This window comes from Stegodyphus dumicola, chromosome X1, assembly GCF_044657685.1.
Source record: "Stegodyphus dumicola isolate Sdum_Otavi_A_Nest chromosome X1, ASM4465768v1".
NCBI lineage: Eukaryota > Metazoa > Arthropoda > Arachnida > Araneae > Eresidae > Stegodyphus > Stegodyphus dumicola.
Window position 1 is genome coordinate 199,578,375 of NC_140780.1, and position 22,755 is coordinate 199,601,129.

Sequence of the window (22,755 nt, forward strand, 5' to 3'; positions counted from 1 at the left end):
TTAAAAAATATGTGATGAATGCTTATCAGCTGATTATTTATAAAGTAAACACCTTACATTATACTTTACTTCAATAATGTGATGAAATTTATTTTATTCTAACTGCTAGAACTTCTTCGCACGAAAAGTATAACAGGTAACCAGTTTACATAAATGAGACTTAGTTCAGACGAATACTTTTTGCAGATTTTACCGTAATCAAGCATACAGTATAGAATTCTTTAGTATGTTGCATTCTGTATGTCAAAAGCAACTCCTGAATCAGGTCTGACTTTCTTATGCGTTAAAACCTTTCTTACTTCGCAGGTTTTGGGCTTTGACTGCAATTCGACTCCAGAATTTACAGTCCTCATAAACTTTCCTGAAGAAGGTTATTTGCTAAAGTTGCGTCCATATCGACAATAATTTTATAACCGTTATTTACTTTGAATAATTGTTATTTCCGTTTTAAAAGTTAATTCTTCCAGTCTAAATAAATATGGCACTATGCTTGCGTTTACCATCAATTTAATTCAAACCTCTTACAGATCTTTAAACTTTTCGTAATAACTCAGTAGCAGCTAAATAAGTAAAACAAAGGCCTATCTAATTTATCCTACATTTAAATAGCTCTTAGAAACATATAACACAAGAAAATTTCTGGCAGTATTAAATTCATATTTAGATTATTATTAATACAATTTTTTAATTAACTGCTGGTATTGTAGTAATGTACTCTTAGCACAATATTCTGATGTACAACTCAGCAAAGTATTATAACCGATTCTACTTAATACAGACAGAGAGGAGGAGAAGGTAAAACGTACAAAAATGCCGCATATGATTAGACATTTTTTTAATCGTTATGTTAACAACTAGCACTATTCTATAGTATAAAACTTACTTAAAAATGCGATGATGTTATTTCTTTTCTTAGCGTTTTCTTTATGCTAGCACCTGTAAATGTAGTTTTACCTTAAAAATATAAGAAATGTTACGAAGCAAGCATTTAAGGCGCATACTGATTTATTTCCTCCCTTTTTTTTACTTTTCTCTTCAGAAATTTCATGATGATATCAATGGTAATTTTACATCAAACATTTTTAAGGATAAGTGATGAATTTTTAAAAAAATAGTTCGCTTAACTTTTTAGTTAAGAAAAAAATCACTGAACTCGCATAACCCCATGTATGGTACTCAATATCTCAATTATATTTTTTATACAAGAGAAAACATTAAAAGCTTTCGCGTCCTAGAATAAGCTGTTTGTTCTGTTCTAGAGTTTCAGTAATCGTGATAGTAATGCCATAGTATACATACATTTTTCATTCGTCAGGGCAAAGGAATGTTTCGACTGAATTCATCAAATTGCTCGCCATGTAGTTATTAGTTACACGGTAAAGTTTGAAAGACTGAATACGTATTATACAAGCTATGATTGCTTTCTAATATTATCAAGCATTATTAAAAGAATAATTTCTTAAATGAAGTTAAAATTTTCTTTTATTTAAAATGAAATCATTGAATTGCTTTTGACTACTATTATAACATATACTGTTGTCTACCTTTTCAAGATCAGAACCGTATTATCACTAGAAGGTGAAATTAGTGGTTTTATAGAAACGTAATTTGGACAACCTATTAGGTTTAAATTTAAATTTAACAATTTAACCAGAATGTGATTAAGCTTCATTCGTTATACTTTAAAATAGCCGAACAGATTTCATTTATTTTCTCACCTGCAAGCTTCTTGATGATATTTCTAGAAAGATCTTGTGAAAAAAAGGCGATGATCTGTCCTTTTCATAAGTCTATTTTGAAACAAATTATTAAAGACACGTAATTTGCGAGAATTAGGGCTAGATCACATTCACTAGGCATTAGTGCTTAAAAGGGACCGAGTGAATGAGATAGCTGAAACGGGGAACAACGGAGCGGATTTGGTTTTCGATATAAACTGACTACGTAGGGTTTATTTGATTTTCCTACGTGCAGTTAAGAACATGGGTAAATTTTCCTTACAGCGTCCTCACAAAGGCATCCCTCTTAAGACAGATATACTGAGTTTTGCCGTAACTAATCAACCAATCACTGACCTATCATTACTTTAAGTAGAAACTATCAAAAGCTGATTGACGGCATACTAGATAATTATGCGGCTAAATAAGAGTCTGCGCGAAGAGAAGATCCTGGAATCCACGTCTATCTAGATAAAACCTAGATAAAACCGTGTCTCTTATTGTAATAGTATCCGGTGAGTGTGGGTCCTTTTTCCGTGGCCGATGATTGTGGGTTCTTTTCTTACTTTACATTGCGTCAAACAGCAAATAAGCAATATTTTTTCAAGCGTTTTTATTCAGAGTAATCCAGTACGGTTATATCGTTCATGTAACTTAGAAAACTCTTCTAAAGATTTTTTACTTTATTTTTAAACCATTCCGCGCGTATCCATTTTGAATTACAATATAATAATCGTAATCGTTTCGCGTGGTCCGTTTTACTGTTTTTCCCCTTGCATTTCGCTGGTGTTAACGTCCTCTTTCTTCATGGAGAGCGTCAGTGCCTCACACCTCCCCATTAAAGTGGGTGCTCAAACGGTGTAAAAAAAATACTTTACTTAAAATGGACTGAAGGAACAATATCTAAAAAACATTAATCATATATGAATGCAAACAAAAGTATTTAAAACGTAATATTTACTTCCCTGTCATCATCAGCAAGAATTTCATCAACAGTCAGTCGAAAGTCATTTGGCATTGTTTTATCTACTATGTATAATAAAATCTGAGTAATATAAACAACCTATATGAATAATTAATTAGTTAATTAAAGCAGTTAATTAAAAAATTGTGAATATATCCTATGCGAGTAATATGAACAACTGTCGAGACAGACGTGGATTCCAGGATCTTCTCTTCGCGCAGACTGGCATTTAGCTGCGTAATTATCTAGTATGCCGTCAATCAGCTTTTGATATACTTAAAGTAATCATTGGTCAGTGATTGGTTGATTAGTTAATTAATTACGGCAAAACTCAGTATATCTGTCTTAAGAGGGATGCCTTTGTGAGGACGCTGTAAGGAAAATTTACCCGTGTTCTTAACTGCACGTAGGAAAATCAAATAAACCCTACGTAGTCAGTTTATATCGAAAACTAAATCCGCTCCGTTGTTCCACGTTTCAGCTATCTCATTCACTCGGTCTCTTTTAAGCACTAATGCCTAGTGAATGTGATCTAGCCCTAATTCTCGCAAATTACGTGTCTTTAATAATTTGTTTCAAAATAGACTTATGAAAAGGACAGATCTTCGCCTTTTTTTTCACAAGATCTTTCGAGAAATATCATCAAGAAGATTGCAGGTGAGAAAATAAATGAAATATTTCGGCTATTTTAAAGTGTAACGAATGTAGCTTAATCACATTCTGGTTAAATTGTTAAACTTTTAGAATCTACCTTCTTATAGTTGAATCTGACTTGCATATTACTAATTATATCTCCATAATCGAATCTATAGCACTCAACCAAATAGTCATCAAATGTTTTGCCATCTGGATCAAAAACTGGTTTAGGTCAAGAAATTACTTTAGTAAATGAGGATTTCTTTCTAACTTTTATCTTTAATGTGTGAGTTGACTCAATCATTTCTTTCTCAAACTCTGATTTCGAATAAACTTTTAGAATTAGTAACCTCAAACCTGATCTTTCAGAAGCACATTCATCAAGCTATTCTTCACGACACTCATCACTTTTACTTGGTCCGATACAATAGTCCCACTCTTCATTATTGAGCACCTCATCATACGGAAATTTTAGACATTCTTCTTCTTCAATAGCATAAAAGTCATAATTAAAAAGCTCTTTCGTTTTCTGATCATGTTTTTTAGGATGAAAATCACTTTCAATATCATATTCTCCAAGATTCAATTCATCTTGGCCAGCACTTGTTTCAACTTTAAAATTTTTTCTTTATGTTCTTTTTCCCTTTAAAGCTTTCGAACGTTTTAGTTCTTCTCTTTTCTGCTCTTTCTTCCTTTTTTCCTTTCAATGTATTCATTAGGCTTCTTCTTTCTTTTATTATCAACAGGTCTGAGAGAATCTTCAATTATCCTTGGATATCGTTATTATCCTTGGATTTTGAATACGGCTCTTCAAATCAGAAATTATACTTACGTTCAAACAATTCTTGCTTTTTCATATCTTTTCCGTCATCACTCAGCACTGCAATGTTCGTTTCTTCATAAAGAGGAAGCTCATCATTTTTATATTTTCCTTTACATTTCTTAGCTTAACTAAAATCTCTAAAACATTTCTCATTCTCATCCAGGTTTGGATCATTCCTGGACTTCTTCAAAAAGGACGCTTCTTTCTTAACATCTTTTCATACTTCTTTTTCTTGGTCTTTCGACCATTTGAAATAATCCGCCTCTTCATCTTCCCCTTTTTTCTCAGTTTTCTGACGGACTTGCAGTATATCACTTGCATCATCCTTTTCCTCTTCATCAGAACTAACAGGAATATTTTCATGAGACCGTTGTATTTCATCAACCTTCATAGTATTAACACAACTTTCAAAATTACCTTTAAATACAATTTGTTCATTATAAGCAATAAAATGTAATAGTAAATCATGTACTAGATTATCAACTGTAGCACACACGACTGTAACGGGTGCGTACACTGTTTTTGGTTGTGAACACATCACTAAATTTACATTTATTAAAAGTGCATTAACCTTCTGTTCAAATGCAGATTTTAAAATTACACTTCCACATGGTCTTTTGCAATACTCTGGTACAACAGTACTTTTTATAATACTGATCTGAGTGGCAGTATCAACGACAGCATTTAACACTTTATAATCACATTCTACTTGTACCGTAATTAAAGAACCAAACTGACTATTAATTTTGTCAGACCTATCCTTCAAACTCATTAACGCATCATTTGATATATCTGCTGTAAGTAAATGATTTTCGGTTTTATTACGTTGCTTATCGATTTCCAAATTTTGCTTTTCAGAATTATATAAAGAGTTATGATGAGGTTTACTGCATAATTCACAACGAATTTGCATTCTGCGATCTCTCGCCATATGCCTCTTGCAGACGCATTTGTAACACCGGCCATGTCCTCTTAGTTTTTAACTTTTCGAGCCAATGTCAATTTCTGAACGATTTTCTGCGCCGTGGGTTAGTGAATAATGAAATAAACATGCTTTATACACGGGCGATATAGTGTAAGGCTTCTTGCTAGTCAGTTGTTTATATTCGCCTCACTACTGATGACGATCTACGTCTATTAGTAAGGGCTTGTTGGGGTTAAATTGCCCTTTTGACTTTGTACAGTCATTCTATCGTCTGCATTAAATGCTTTTGCTCTCTTTCGAGCTTGTAATTCTTTTTTGAGAAATTCTAGAAAAAAGTTTATATCAAAACATGTCTCATCATCATTCATGCGACTATATTCTAATCATAAATCTGCTGGAATAATTCTAAATACAACTGGGATTGACATATTGTTATAAGTTTGGGGATTAACATTTAAAGAAGAAAGACTTCAAACCTGTATTTCTATAGCGTTATATAATTTTTTTAATTTTAGAAAGTCGCTTGATCGGTAAACGGAAGGGAGATTTAGGAGTTTTTGCATACGTGAATTTATGGTAACATCGCGTCTTTCAAATCTAGTATTTAAAATTTGTATTGCTGCATCGTAATTTCCTTCAGATATTAAAAAACCTTCTATAGCATTGGCGGCGGTTCCACTTAAGTAGGATTTCAAGTAATTAAATTTTTCTACTTTCGAAAGGCAATATTATCATGTATCGAAATTTTGAATGAATTCCAAAAACTTATCCATTGATTGCCGTCGCCACAAAATTTAGAAATCTGTAATTTAGGAAGATGAATATGACGATTTTCACTCTTATATTCAGTTGACCTAATATCCGAGTTTGGTTTGTGTTGTTCCAGACTAGATTTTAAATATCTATTTATTCTAGATTTACATAAAATTATTTTATCCTTATAACTCATAGAAATTTCAATTTCCGTTTCAAGATTCTTTTCATCATCTATCAAAGATACAATTTCTTCATCTAAATTATACAGTTCTTTTCTTTTCCAATTAATAACGCTAAAGAATCTTCTAGTAAATTTTCCGTTTCACAATTATTTTTTATATTGTCATCTACTTTGCTTACAATTTTAGGTACTGATGATCTGAAAATTCCGCGCTTTTTAATAAGCTTTTCCATTTTAGCCATTTGCACATAAACAACATAAAATTCTTACTTTCAGAAATCTTCAAATATACTCTTTATAATCCAATTCGAAGCTAAGGGACCCCATTCAGGATATGAATTCCTGGGATATTTATAGGAATCCTTGCCAGGTGGTTTAATTTACATTAGTCAAACTAATACAGCCTTAAAATTTCACGTTAAAGAGCATAAGGCATATATTAGGAAAAAGGAAGCACAAAAATCCCCTGTTGACCAGCACTGTTGGTAAGAAATTCACATTTTCCATTTTTCTGCAGCCAAAATTATACAAAAACATCTTACATTGGGGAATTAGATCTTCTAGAGGCGTTTCATATTCAGAAAAATCTTTATGTTCTAGTAAACGATACTAATTCCAATCCCCCCTTTACCCTCACTCTTTAAGGAAATTATGTTTTAGTTTTCTCGTTTCGTGTTGAATTTCGTCAATAGATGGCGCCAGTAGCGTGACTTCTTTCCAGTCATTCTTATCCTATCTCATTCAGTTGCACTTAGACAGATAAAGAAGCTGGTTCCGTATTTAAACAAAGGAGGTTAGAATAGAAGGAGGGAGGGTTCGTAGTTTCCTCCACTATCGGGGAATGAAACTCAACGGAACAAGCAGCGTCCATGTTTGTTACTTCAAAACATTGCAATACGGTAGTGAAACGTACGTGTTTGTAAGCTGTTCTATGCATGCATTTCCCAGTAAAAATATGTTAAATTTATAATGAAATGCTTCGCTATTGTTAGTTTTTTGTTTTAAAGTTATAAAGATGATATCTGTAATTTACCAAGTACAGAAAATCATTAAGAAATATTTCGAAATCTAAATGCATGTGCATAACATTAAAGCCTTTAAAAATTATGATTCTGCATAATTTCAAGAATTTGTTTAGGTTTTATTAGCAACTTCTCGGGTATTATACTTTCCAATTGTTTCTTTAAAAAGTGATATTTCTGATTTATTCGCAATATTATTATAATTTATTAAAGAATCATTTTTAACTGAAATTAATAACAGATAATTATCTAAAAAAATGGTAACATGTTGCTTTTTTTAAAATGAAAGTTTTAAATCGATTCTTTTCACAACCAATAATCAACTTATATCAACAAGAAAATAAATATTAATAAAATAAAACAGATTTATGTGAATTCAATGATTTCAGTTTATGCGCGCTTCATATTTATGAATCTCAAAGAAATTACCTTGAATTAAGCTGAATTACAGAAATATACCTTATCAGGTTCAATGTTCCTTCTTACCTTCTTCGGGAACATACAACGACCTGACTCGGAACAGAGAGCTTACTAAAGCTATGTTCACTAATTGTGGTAAGTAGACAGGATACAGACGAAGGGTATACAAAACCCTTTATTTTTCTCTATATACAATAACTTCCGTACTTCGGAATACACCGACCCGCTACTCGGGGTCTAACGTAAAAGTATAAAAATAAAACTAAACTCTAATTTAACTTTAGAATAATAAACGTGGAAGATTGGCCTTATATTAACAGGAAGGCGTATGTAGTACAGATAACTGAGAACACTAAAATACGTTTAAAAGTTATCAAGAGGATTAAAACCTCTGGCCTGGAAGGCAACAAGCAACTGCGTAACTTCTAAGGTAAGCGGCCTGCTTCGAACTCACTCCTTCCTCTCTCTCGCTTGGCAAAAGGCCACAACTTAAATACTTGGCGTTCGCCAGACAAACTTTGCATAAAAACCTTAACGCTTATAATTCTGGCCGGAAGTAGAAAATAAGAAGTGATAGTAAAGATTTAAAATAAAATAAACGTTAGTAAAACTTAAGATCCTTACATACTTCCCGCCAGAGTTAATTAGTTTCAAACTGAGGTCTAAAACGACCTTGTTGAAAACTTTTAGCTCTAGAATCTAACGCGAGGCCAATCTTTTACAAATATTTTTCGCTAGAAACTAGAAATTTAAAAGAAAGAAATTCGTTTTTTTACAATAGCAGCTCCCAGGATATACAACAATTTTTTTTCATCTGTACTGCATCTAAACAGGAGCTTTTATTCAATTCTGGTTCCTTCCAGAGATCTGGAAGGAAAACTAGTTTAATGAAATGTTACAAAATGAAATGGCAAGTAACATATACAATTATACTTCTCTTAACATTCTTATTTCATTCATGACTATTTTAATTATCTCTCCCCGTGCTCTCTGACATGTGTTGTAAAAGAACACCAAACACGAATGTGTTTCTGTCTACGTGTTCCACACTTCCTCCTACAATCAAAACACTAACGTGTTAAAATTCAACATAACAAGATCTCTTAACACACCCTAATTTCAACTCTAAACCCTGAGGTACTATTCTAAAAGTGGCTAACTCTAAAGTGTAGCGTCAGAGAGCCTAACTACATCATTCAACCTTTAACACATATTCGCCATGCTTTAGTCTTTTTACAGTCACACGAATAAAAAAAATTTTAACATTACTTTCACTTTTACCATATCACGGTATTTCTTAACATTTAAAATAACAGTTCACATTCTATATAAGAACATATTAACATGCCGTTAATTTTACACATTTGGAAACATACATTAGTAGTACATTGTTAACTTCTATTCTTTTCAAAGCAAGTGCCAATTCTTTATACATTGAAATAATACACTTCAAAAAGTCTTTCAGACTAAAACTTCTTTCTTGCTAGAATGTTTTAAATAAAATTTATACAATAACTTTTTTTCAATATTTAAGTCTTTACACAACGCTATTATACATCAACTTTTAATTCTACGCGCGAGTAATTGAAAAATAATACCAAAATCGGTAAGAACTCATTTCTCGCCCTTTTGGCGATAAAGGTAGACCTCGCATGAGGTAAAACTTCTTGAAATCTGCCACTTGCAGTAAGAATGAAAGATTAACTTAAGTTTGCAAAGTAACATAAAATTTTACTTATCTTTGTGATATTCGGACATCCTTTTCTGGGCCCAGTCTTTAAAGGTATTGCAGATCGTTGTGTGATTTATCCTCCTTCTTGTACGGGCTCGCCCTTCAGTGCTTTCCTCTGGAAGCTTCCTTTTTTCACCAGTTCGGCCACCCTTGAATACCTTCTTTTTCTCCTCTGCTTGTGGTCTTGGCCGTTTGATGGCAGCTGGTCTTGGCGGAACCGGGAAACTTCTGTCGTGTTCCTGCTTGGACCTCGTTGTTGGCCGTTCAAATTTTCCTTGTAACTTTTCCTCCGCCGCTGATGGCCCTTCCGCAGTTCGGCTACATTTACTGCGGAGAGTCCTGTCGGATGAGTCGATCTTCCGTTTCAGAGCCGGGTTATAGTTGCCGTCATTTCTCCTGGTTCTCTTCACATACGTCGTCCTTCTCCCTTCTTCATTCTGGGGGTGTTCGTGAACTCTCTTTTCTGGACGATGGAACGGCTTCTTTTTCTTGCTACCTTCAATTTTTCCGCGGGGCAATTTTCTTTTCACTTGCTCCTGCCTCTTATTGGCTTGCCCTTGTACTTGTCGTTTTTCCACCTCTGGAGCTTGTGCCTGCGGTGTCTGCCGTGCCGGATCCTGCAAAAGATCACTTGTCGGATTCTTCCTTGCTCGTCATTAGGGAGGTGGTCAAGTTTTAACATCGGCGGTTCAGCGTTTTCTGTACGAACTGGTTTCATTGTCAGCTTAAGGGACGCTTCATTAAAATCCAGCGTAGCTTGTGCTTCTGAAAGAAAATCTATTCCTAAAATTAAATGTGCTTGCAGATTCTTTACTATAAAAAACATCACCTTTACTTGTTCGTACTTGATACGGATATACAAAGGTACTTTACCTACGCACTTACATTTTTCTCCTTGCGCCGCTAATACTGTCGTATTATCCGCATTATATATGCGGTATTTTCGAAAATACTTCCTAAAAAACTCTTCTGCCACACAGGAACACTGCGCGCCGGTATCCAGGAGTGCGGTGGCTGGGATATTATTCACCAAGACTTCAATCTTCGGAAGAGTCAAATTTTTCACCATTACTGTATTTAACTTGTAGGAAGAGGGGTTTTCTTGGCCTTCGGATTTCCGAACACTCTCGTCAGCAGAAATCCGTTTTAGTTTAAATTATTTTTCCTTTCCGTGCTTTCCTTCTTTTTCCACTGGCCTTGAGACTTTTTTCCTGGGTTGCTATTGAACTGTCGACGTTCGCCGGCTGTTTTTGAATGCTCGGGTTTCCTTGCCCACTGATTCGCTTTTTCTCCGTAGCCATGTGCTTGAGTTTGCTGTAGTCTTGGCGTACCAAATTGGTTTCGCTGTTGATACTGGCGTCTTTTTTCGACGTCCGCCGTTCTTCTACTTTCAAACTGGATTGCTAGCTCAAATAACTTTTCCAGTGTAGTCGGATTTCTTAATTCAATAAAGTCTTGCACTTGGGGCAGTAACCTCGGCAAAATCACTTGAATTATTTCAGGATCCGGACGGTTTCCATACAAGAGTTTGAAAACGTGAATTTTTCTCGAGAGGTTTTCGATTCTTTGTTGATATATACTGAAAAGTTCCGTTTCTAATTTCGCACGATCCCTTACAACAGGGAAGGCTTTTAGTAGGGCAGTCTTGAAATTTTCGTAAGTATAGGTGGGACTTCCTGCTTGACCCAAGAGACTTCTGCCTATACATTTGAACCAGTTAAGCGCTTGGCCCCTCAAAGCGCTGGTAGCTAAGGTAACGTTTTGAAACTCGTGCACGGGGTAGAGCATGAAGTGGTCATCCAATTTTTCCAAAAAACTGGTTACCGGTGAGTTTCCCTTAAATGTTGCTTCTGGTTTCATCGAAGCGCGCATGGTCTGGACGATGTAACCAAATCCTTCCAGGGCGGCAACTGGCATTTCTGGATTCTGAGCCGTTTCTGCAGGAAGCACAGGTTTTTGAAACTCGGCCATGGTTATTCTTCTTCGTTGGGCGCCACTATCAGGTTCAATGTTCCTTCTTACCTTCTTCGGGAACATACAAGGACCTGACTCGGAACAGAGAGCTTACTAAAGCTATGTTCACTAATTGTGGTAAGTAGACAGGATACAGACGAAGGGTATACAAAACCCTTTATTTTTCTCTATATACAATAACTTCCGTACTTCGGAATACACCGACCCGCTACTCGGGGTCTAACGTAAAAGTATAAAAATAAAACTAAACTCTAATTTAACTTTAGAATAATAAACGTGGAAGATTGGCCTTATATTAACAGGAAGGCGTATGTAGTACAGATAACTGAGAACACTACAATACGTTTAAAAGTTATCAAGAGGATTAAAACCTCTGGCCTGGAAGGCAACAAGCAACTGCGTAACTTCTAAGGTAAGCGGCCTGCTTCGAACTCACTCCTTCCTCTCTCTCGCTTGGCAAAAGGCCACAACTTAAATACTTGGCGTTCGCCAGACAAACTTTGCATAAAAACCTTAACGCTTATAATTCTGGCCGGAAGTAGAAAATAAGAAGTGATAGTAAAGATTTAAAATAAAATAAACGTTAGTAAAACTTAAAATCCTTACAACCTATATAAATTTTTGGATATATCTTTTCAGATGTTCAATTGTGTAAATATTTTACTTACATTTATCGCTATACTGCCCAGAAATTTGTAAGCTTATGCAAAAACATTTTAACAACAGAACAGTTTATCTTGATCAAATGCACAAATTATATCCGTAACAGTTCACAAAACTTAAGAATGAATAGTAATTAATACATAAAGAAAAGCGTTGCTTTATTTAACACCTTCACAATTCATAAAAATAGTAACAATTGATTTCTTACTTTTCATGAAATTATAAAGCGAATTATCTAAGCGTTCAAATTATACAGTTTAAATCCTAGCATATATCATTGTATGTTAAGGAAAGAAGATACCAGCTGTAAGCAAAAATATTAAAATGTATTTAACATGTTTCGATTATTATTAAGTCATTTTTGTCACATCTGGAAAGAAAACAACATGACATTGTGATATTTTTTAACATACTTACAAAATTACATAAAAAAAGAAAATCAATACTTACGAGTGAACAGTAATCCCAGGAATATTTTTCGAAAATCTATTTGTTCATCCATATGCAATATAAGCTGACATGCTTCAAAAAGAAAAGGGAAAAAATGTTACAATTACAGACTTTCCTTGCGCAAATCACAGCGATAACAGTAACATGGCCGTCAAGCTTCACCGTTTAAGTTGAACCTTCCCTCCTTCTATTCTAACCTCCTTTATTTAAACTATTGAAACTAGTCCTGCAAAATTTAGAATCATTACGCTGATTCTTGTTGTTTAACTTTTCCAATAATCGTTATTAGCCGTCTTATTTTAACCTAAATTATAGGAGCTCCAAAAAAACTTTGTTTTCTTTTCTAAACACTAATTTCTTTATTCGTAGTTAATTTAAAGAAAATATTTAGACCAAAGAAAAATGATTACCACGTAAGCCCAAGCCATTACTGAATTTACGAGATTTTTACACGATTTTACACGATCTTACCAAATTAACAAAGTGGACATAGCCGCAGTTGATGATTCTCAAAGGAATTAAATTAAATAATAAAAAAAAGAGCAGAGGCAAATTAAAAAAAAACTAAAAAATTGTTAAAATCTATGAAACGTAGATAAACGGAATGTAATTAATATCGAAGAACCTTATTTTTTCCTTAAGAACCTTATTTGTTGTAAAACAGTTGTAAATTAATGTTATTTCGGGGTAGCTTTCCTGTTAAAGATAAGGTCCTAATTAGATTTTAAAGTCAACATATAACATGAGATAGAAAAGGTAGAAAATGGGCCTATACTTTGCCAAAGGCTCAATTAGAATACTTCCCAGGGGGAGAAAAGGAAAACAAATCCTAGAAGTCGGGAATTCGCAGACTTATTAAGTGATGGCAAATTTAACACACGTTGTTAAATATTTGCATAGTCGCCTGTAGTAACGGCAACCGCCGGCAATAAAAGGAGGTGCTTTCCTTAGTGGCACCGCAGTTCCTTTTAGTTCGAGCCAGAAGAGACCTGCCCGGGGAGAAGCCAGGGGATGAGAGATTCCGGTTTCCGCCCTGTTCCGGTTCCCGTCTTGTTGCGGATCCAGTCCTGTTCCGGTTCCCGTCTTGTTCCAGTCCAGTCCAGTTCCGGTCCTGATCCAGTCCTATTCCAGTTCCAGCCTGGCCGTTTAAGTCCAAAACACGTAGGAGCGGATGTCTGAACTCAGCGAAATGGATATATACGCCGAAAGGGCTAGATGGATTCTGTCTTTTAAAGGAAAGTGTTCTTCACCGTGCCGGCATAGCTGTTACTTTAAAGCACTTTGAAGTTTTTCCACCCAAGATGTTAAGTTTTTGTTTGTGATGTTAAGTTTTCATCAGTGTTGAAGTTCCAGTTAAATAAACCTTTAAGTTTTAGACAAGGTTTTTGTGTTCTTCAGAAAATTTTAGATTCGAAGTCAGATACAACACATAGGATTATTATCGGAAAAATCAATATTTGGCATCAAGCGACAGGATATTGTGTGCAAGGTAAGCGACTTTTTTATTTTTGAATCATGGAAGCTTTAAAATTAGCAAGAACTCAATATAGAAGACTATTCAGTAAAGCTTGTAATGAATTTGACAATGAAGAAACTAAATTTAATCAGGAAGAAAAATTAATTAAAATAAAAGTTATTGCCGAGAAAGCTAAAGTTTTGTTTGATACTGAAATGAAAATACGAGAATTAATGTTTAAAGAAATTACAGATGAGACTTTACTTATTAAGGAAATAGATGAATCTGAATTATATTTTGATAGGTGGAGACTTCTGGAAAGTAAAGTAAAAGATCTTACTTCTGAAACCCCGAATGTAACTTTAATTGATCCGTCCTTTGTTCAGAATAAAATGTTACATTATCCGAAGATTAAATTGCCTATCTTTGACGGCAACGTGAAGAAATGGCTAGGATTTTGGGGGCAATTCCAAAAGATTGATAAAGGTCCTACATTAGATAATAATGATAAATTTGCTTATTTAGCACAGGCTATGGAGAAGAATTCTCCTGCAGAGGAAATAGTTAAAAGCTTTCCGCCAACTGGCGATAGTTACAAGAGCGCAATCGAAGCATTGCAGACGCGTTTTGGTAACAAAGAATTACTAACGGAGATTTATATTCGTGATTTGCTAACCCTTGTTATTCAAAAACAAGGTACACGCTCTTTGCGGAAACTATACGATGAACTCGAATCTAATCTAAGAGCCTTGGAGATATTGGGAATAAATAGAGGCAAATATTGCGCGATATTATATCCATTGGTAGAATCAGCATTGCCGAATGAAGTCTTAAAAACCTGGGAGAGACTTAGGTTTTCGCGTAAAGGATCAGAAAGTTTAACCGGCGAAAACGCCCAGTTAAGAGAAAGGGAATCTGGCCTTGAGCACCTTTTATGTTTCTTGCGCGGTGAAGTTGAAAGTGAGGAAAGAATTTCTTTAGCAGCTAAATCTTTCAATGTTTTCGATCGATTGGCTCACGGTAATAAGAAAGGGAATTCGGGTTTAAAGATAAGAGATCCTCGCTTAAAACCTACGGCAGCTGAACTGTTTACTTCTAATGAAGCTAGAAAAGGCTGCATATTTTGTTCCAGTATAAATCATGGTTCTGCGGAATGTTTTCAGGCGCGTAACTTATCGTTGTCAGAAAGAGAAGTTTTGGTCCAAAGGACACGCTCTTGTTATCTGTGTCTGAAATTTGGACATTCTGTCAGGAGGTGTAGATTAAAAACAGTTTGTTTTACATGCGGCAAAAGGCATCATATTTTTCTATGTAAGGGCCATTCACAAATGAGTGAGACAAGGGCAGCGGAACAGCCTCCAAATCAGGCTGAAACACTCGCCAACATTTCTTCAAGGTCTCCTAAAGTTTTGCTGCAAACAATAAGAGTAATAATTAAAGGAGATAAAAAATCTCGTTCGGCTCGAGCTATAATTGATACTGGTTCTCAAAGGTCGTATATTCTGCAAAGCGCAGCTCAAGATATGGGTTACAGGTATACGGTAAAGGAATACCTCAGCCACGCATTATTTGGCGGTACGACGACCAGTTTGTGTGAACATAAAGTTTACAAAATTCATTTATCTAGTACGTCTGGCTCGTACAGTTGTAATTTTGATGCGTTAAGTCAGCCTGTTATTTGTAATAGTATACCTTCTATTGGACAAGGAATATGGTTTAAAGAGCTTGCTGACTGTGGAATAAGTTTAACAGATCGTTTAGAAGGACCTATAGAAATTTTAATAGGAGCCGATGTTGCAGGACGATTATTAACGGGGAATCGTAAACAAATTTCAAACGGTCTTGTAGCTATTGAGACAAAGTTAGGATGGACGGTTATGGGAAAAACCGGGGAGTTGAATAGTGAAGGTTCAACATTCTTAGTTACATCAATGTTGAATAAAGAGGCTTGTATTTCTGATTTATGGGCCCTCGACTCGCTTGGTATTACGGATCCACCCGAACAAAAGACTAAATTGGAATTGTATGAGGCTACCAGGCAACATTTTCTTGATACTGTAAAAATAGAAGATGACCGCTTTGTAGTGTCTTTGCCTTGGTTGGAAGGGCACCCTCCCCTGTCGGATAATTTTGAGTTATCGCTTAAAAGGTTGCACGGTACGATTAGGCAACTTGAAATAGATAATCTTCGCCAAGAGTATGAAAATATATTCAAAGAATGGCTCAAAGAGGGCATAATAGAGGAAGTACCCGTAAATGAATTAGATTTACCCCATCATTATTTGCCACATAGACATGTTGTTAAGGAACATAGTACTACGAAGTTACGGCCAGTATTTGACGCTTCGTCTAAAGTAAAGGGTTCTCCGAGTCTCAACGATTGTCTTGAAAAGGGATTAAACCTTATTGCATTTATTCCTACAATCTTAAATAGATTTCGCCAAGAAAAAATAGGGGTGATTTCTGATATTCGTAAGGCCTTTCTACAAATTGGCCTGAATTTTAGTGACAAACTTCCTCCGATTTCTTTGGATAAAGGGTGAAGATGGCTTGAAGCATTTTCGTCATTGTCGAGTCGTATTTGGTGTAACTAGTAGTCCATTTTTACTTGGAGCTGTTATTCAATATCACTTAAATTCAATTCTGGAGAAAAATGATGCAGCTGAAAAATATCCTTCCAACATTATTGTTAAATTAATGAATAGTTTCTATGTTGATAACTGTGTAACAAGTGTTAGAAGTGAAGATGAATTACAGCGCTTCATGAAAGTATCTTCAGATGTTATGGCAGAACGAAAATTTGAATTACGGGGTTGGGAATATACCGACTGTAGTTTAGAAACAGAATCTATTGCGAATGTATTAGGTTTGTTATGGGAAAGACAAGACGATACTCTTCAAATAAATGTTGCTAATTTACAAAATCTTTGTTTCGAGAAAGTTACGAAAAGAAGTATTTTGGCAATAGCCCATAAAGTATTTGATCCCATCGGTATAACATGTCCAGTCCTTATATTACCTAAGATGTTATTACAGCGTACATGGGAAACAAAAGTAAAATGGGACGAAGAAGTTAACACCGAAATTAAAAGTAAATTTTTGAAATGGGTAAAAGACATTTCTCTTTTGAAAAACATTAAAATTCCAAGGTGGATACGATATCAGCCAAAACAGTGTTCAATCCATGTTTTCTGTGACGCCAGTCAAGCAGCGTATGCGGCAGTAGTTTTTATTCGTGTAGAAGAACCTGAATCAGTTAAAGTCCGGTTGCTTCAGGCTAGGTCTAGAGTTTCCCCTTGTGGTAAAAAGGAAACTACTATTGTAAGATTAGAATTGTTAGCAGCAACTATTGCATCTCGTCTTGCTGCAGACGTTCTAAAAGACTTTGAGGCCAGAAGTATATTTTTTGGACAGATTCAACTACTGTCCTTGCATGGATAAAAAGGGAAGAACAATGGGGCACATTTGTAGAAAATAGAGTACAGGAAATAAGGCTTTTGACACGTGTGGAGGATTGAAGGCATATACCTGGTCACCTTAACCCTGCAGATCTTCCAAGTAGAGGGTGTTCAGTTCGCCAACTCTCCCGGTCAAAATGGTGGGAGGGTCCGAGCTGGCTTTTAAAATCCCAAGAAAATTGGCGGAGTGCCGAATTTATAACTGATGAAGCGGAAATAGCCAGCGAGAAAAAAAAGGCAGTGGTTTCATCTCTAGTGTCAACTGAAAGGTTTAGTTTGAGCGAGCGATTTTCTAGCTATCGAAAAACAGTTAGAGTTGTTGGTTGGATTCAACGATTTTTCTTTAATTGCAGAAATAAGAAAAAAAGGAAAGGTGAACTCACTGTTGATGAAATTGATTTTGCAGAAAAGGTTATTATTCGCTTGATTCAATCGGAATCGTTTCAGGATATAGAAGACGCACGCTTACGAACTCTTAGTCCATTTTTTTGATGCGGGAATTTTAAGAATTAAAACTGGTGCGTTTCGAAGAGATGACACGTTAGAGTTTAGAACACCTATAATATTACCAGGAGAACATCCATTAGTTAGGAATTTAATTATGGAAGAACATAAAAGGAAAGGACATGCAGGTGTACAATATATACTGAATACCTTAAGGGAAAGGTTTTGGTTGTTATCTGGCAGAAGAACGGTCCGTTCTGTTTTGAGTAAATGCATTACTTGCAAGAGATATTCTGCTGCACCTGTTGACCACATATCAGCCCCACCGCCAATAGAGCGAGTAAATGATTCAGCAGTATTTCAAGTAACGGGTATAGACCTTTGTGGTCCTTTATTGTTGAGAAACAAAGAAAAGGCATGGATTTGTGTTTTTACATGCGCCGTTTATAGAGCGGTCCATTTGGAGTTGCTGACTTCTCTATCTACAGAAGTGTTTCTTCAGGCTTTTCATCGGTTCGTGTCACGAAGAGGTAAACCCACAACTGTGTACAGTGATAATGGAACTAATTTTGTAGGAGCTTCAAATGCATTTAAATTAATAGATTTTGAACAAATTAATCGGCAGGCAGCCAATGAGCGGATAACATGGAAATTTATTCCCCCTGGTGCTCCATGGTGGGGTGGTTGGTGGGAACGTCTGATCGGAATGATGAAGCAAGTCCTTAAAAAGGTTCTTAAACATGCTTGTTTAAATTATGAAGAAATGTACACGATACTGTGTGACTGTGAAGCGATTCTTAATGACCGACCGTTGACAGTAATTCCTTCCGATCCTGAATTTAAAGCTTTAACTCCTGCCGACTTTTTAAAAGAAATTAGAACTAGTAGTTTGCGGGATATAAAATACGGTATTAAATCAAGTAATTTACAGAGAAGATTTCAGTATATTCAAACTGTACGAGAAGCATTTAAAAATAGATTTCGTAAAGAATATTTGGGAATTTTCAAGGTTTCGCATAAAAGAGCTGAAAGGAAAGTTACTATTAAATTAGATGATATTGTTTTGATCGGTAGTAGTGACAAAAGACTTTTTTGGCAACTTGGTCGTGTCATAGAACTACTTCCAGGACCTGATGGAATAAATCGACTTGCAAGAGTAAAGACCCGAAATGGAATTTTGCTTAGAGCAGTTCGAACTCTGTATCCTTTAGAGGTAGCACAAAATGATGTACCCGTGAAGCTGCAGAATGAAAAACAAGATTCTTTGTCTGAACTTAAACTCAACATAGATGATAAATCTGTCAGGCCTGTAACACGATCTGGTAGAACTGTAACTCCGCCGGACAGACTGGCATATTAAGGCTCTTTGGCATTGTTTTACTTTGATGTGAAAGTTCACTTTTTTTTTCTTTTTTTTTTTTTTCTCCTTAGGTGGAAGGATGTTAAATATTTGCATAGTCGCCTGTAGTAACGGCAACCGCCGGCAATAAAAGGAGGTGCTTTCCTTAGTGGCACCGCAGTTCCTTTTAGTTCGAGCCAGAAGAGACCTGCCCGGGGAGAAGCCAGGGGATGAGAGATTCCGGTTTCCGCCCTGTTCCGGTTCCCGTCTTGTTGCGGATCCAGTCCTGTTCCGGTTCCCGTCTTGTTCCAGTCCAGTCCAGTTCCGGTCCTGATCCAGTCCTATTCCAGTTCCAGCCTGGCCGTTTAAGTCCAAAACACGTAGGAGCGGATGTCTGAACTCAGCGAAATGGATATATACGCCGAAAGGGCTAGATGGATTCTGTCTTTTAAAGGAAAGTGTTCTTCACCGTGCCGGCATAGCTGTTACTTTAAAGCACTTTGAAGTTTTTCCACCCAAGATGTTAAGTTTTTGTTTGTGATGTTAAGTTTTCATCAGTGTTGAAGTTCCAGTTAAATAAACCTTTAAGTTTTAGACAAGGTTTTTGTGTTCTTCAGAAAATTTTAGATTCGAAGTCAGATACAACACATAGGATTATTATCGGAAAATCAACACACGTCGTAAACTCCACACGAATGATAATCTGCCATATAGATCACAGCCAAGGTATGGTGCGGTAAAGGAAAAGATAAATGAGGAAAGCAATAAAGAATTGCTGGGCTGTAAGATTATAGTATAGATGTCAAGATGTTGAGGGTGAAACAACTTATACCTGCCAGCGCACAGTCCATTCTTCCAAGAAAATCGATATGATGAATCTTTTAGCAACTTGCTGCGAGAGAGGAACGTCTTTATCTACGGTGGCCTTTGATGTAGCAAGATTAGCTAATTTATCGGCCCTTTCGTTCCCTATATGCTCAGTGGGGCCTCTAATCCAGCTGATTTTGACCAGAGTCGTAGAGAGAATAGTTGAGAAGACTTTCTTTAGAGCTGTGATATGTGGCCATTTAGGCGATAAGATTAAACCATTGAAGAACAAACATACTGTCTGTAAATAAGGCCATTTCTTCTGAGGACTGCGACCCTAGCCAGACGGCTGCTTCTTTGAGCGTTTGAGATTCAGCTTGAAAAACTGAGCATGATCGCTTAGCCGAGAGAACACGTTGCAGATTTCCTCGTTTTTCGAGAACAGCTCGTACGTTCCTTGAGATCTTTGAGCTGTCAGTTAAAATTTCTGTGTGTGCGCCATTTGGAGGGGTATTGAGCCGAACGAGATCTGAGGAATCCACTAAGTGTAAGTGAACGTGAACTTGGGAGCTCTCGACGCAAGCATAGTCGAGACATAAATCTCTTTTTTGACCTCCGATAGTTTTCTTTGTAATGAAAAAGGCCTATAGTGGACTTTTCTAGCTCTGCTCTACGTCTAACGGGAGCAGACCTGCTAGTACTTCGAAAGTCGCCATACACGTTTTTGCGTATGCGCTAATAACCTTAAGAAGAAACACTCGCTGTATCTGTTGCATATTCTGACATAGTCTTTTTTTGGCTTCAAGCATCTGTTGTCATTCTATTTAGTTTGTTGATCACTCTGTGAGTCCTGTCACAAACAGCTGTAAGATGGGGAAACCATGTCAGCTTCTTGTCTAGCGTAACGTCTAGATATCTGATAGTATCTTGATGTCATAGTAGGAATCCTTCCTATTCTATGCGAGGCGGGTTTGTTTCTATTTTGGTTTCTTTCGGGAATCATTTGCGTTTTCTCGATACTAAATCGTAACTTGCTGTGCTCACTCCCTCTTGTTAGAAGTATTGAAGCGGTGTCCGCTTTGCGTTCTGTGACCGTCCTGTTTCCTACATCTATTATTAGTACTACACTGGTTACCATTAACGAAGGAAAAATCACAAAAAATGACGATTACTTAAAAAGGTACGTGAAGAATTTAATGAAAATGACCCATAGTGTACAACACATAGTAAGATTTAAAATAACATGAAAAGAAATTACCAGCCAATTATGATGTTAAAGAAATTATCATATACAACACATACTGCATACTGCGATATGCGATGCTCGATACTGTCAATTATGCAGTCTATCAGTTCCGTAGGAGCTGAGAGTAGTGGTTCAATGACTCTCAGTTCCTACGGAGAGAGCCATTGCACTTGCAAAGCAGTTGCAAACGTGGAAGGGTCTGAAGAGGAGGACTGAGAGCAGCTATATGCTTTCCTAAAGCCTCCCAAACATGCTTGATAGAATTCAGGTCCGGTGATCGGGTTGGACACTCCATGTGTTGAATTCTTCGCTGCTGAAGATGATCACCCACGGTGCGAGATCGTGCGGTCTAGCATTGTTGTTCTGTAGCTTAAAATTATCACCTATTACGGCAGCATAAAGGCGCACATAAGCATCAAGGAGGTAATCTCCACAGACACGAGCATTCATTGTTCCACGTGGAAAGACATGCAGGTCTGTGCGTCCACCCATAGAGTTACCACCCCAAACACAGACATTTACTCCTCCGTATGCATTTTTTTCACAGAGGTTTGATGAACGATAACGGCTTCCAGGCTTTCTCAAAATCACATAAGGCCTACTACCGCTTTAAAGGCTAAGCCTGTACTCATCTGTATAACGAACAGCCCTCCATTGTTCAGCTCTCCAGTGAATATGTTGACGTGTCAAATTCACATGTTCCCTTCTATGACGGAACGTAAGCGGCACGCAAATGGCTAGTCGCCTCGCGTACAGACCTCCTTTGTGAAGCCTTCTACGCACTGTTTACGTGTTTACGTGTTACGTGCACTGTTTACGTGTTACGCAACCTTCCAGTGGCTGCAGCAAGGGAGGATCTGAGTTGAGTCGGAGTTTAGTTTCTATACCTTCGTGCGCATAATAACAAATATCGGTCATCAGCGCTTATCGCAGCGGTTGGCTTTCCTAGGCCGAACCTCCTGGATGAAGAATCTGTGGTAACAAAATTGCCCTTAAAGTCACAGAAGGACTCACATTTTGCCATATGGCCACTTCTTTTTAACTTTGTTTTGCCTCTAGTCTTCCACTAGCTTTCCATCGCAGTTCTTCGAGCAAATGACACCTGGACTATGTAAATTAGTAACACTGCAATCGAAATACGTCACCTCCGAGGAGCATAAAATTGCATGTTTCAGAGAAAGCCTGCACAATTTCGCTGTGATACTTCGATTGCTACAAACTAGCTTCCTAGATTCCTTATCTTAGTATCACTCATATCTCGGTTTTACTCAGTAATTTTTATTTGACAACATATTCAAATTTAATATGGATTGGCTTATTTCTGAACGAGTTATCACTATTTTTGTGAATTTTCCTTAACTTATGTAAATCAGTGTATGTTGTCAGCGTACGTTTGCATTTCGGCGTTATCGCCAAAGGCGATGTTGAGAGCTGAGTCAGCTATTATGTTTCGCAGAATGGCTCCTATGTTGGACCCTTGCGGTTCTCTTTAATGGCAAACCTTGGCTATGTTGGTCTTTACGCCCTGGAGTAAGCCACTTACAGACCGAACAGTTTTACTAAACGTCCAGACATTCTTGATCTCTTCACTTCCAGCACTTCTATCCCAATGGCTCTTGAAACCGTGGTTGACCAATCTTAGGACCATGTGCCAGTTCTCGATACCATTGGAGTCCTACAATCAGAAGCTCTCACCATATCCACCCGTACTGAAAGGAGAATGTTTCATAACAAGCTACTG

The 22,755-nt window shown here is 36.6% G+C and overlaps 1 protein-coding gene and 1 pseudogene across 3 annotated transcripts in view; both read right to left on the reverse strand.

Annotated features, from left to right (window-relative positions):
* The window catches only part of LOC118193764 (uncharacterized), a 74,210-nt gene that overhangs the window by 15,880 nt on the left and 35,575 nt on the right, over nucleotides 1-22,755 (reverse strand). The window lies entirely within an intron of this gene.
* Nucleotides 3,816-3,894, reverse strand: LOC146993392 (small nucleolar RNA SNORD36; annotated as a pseudogene).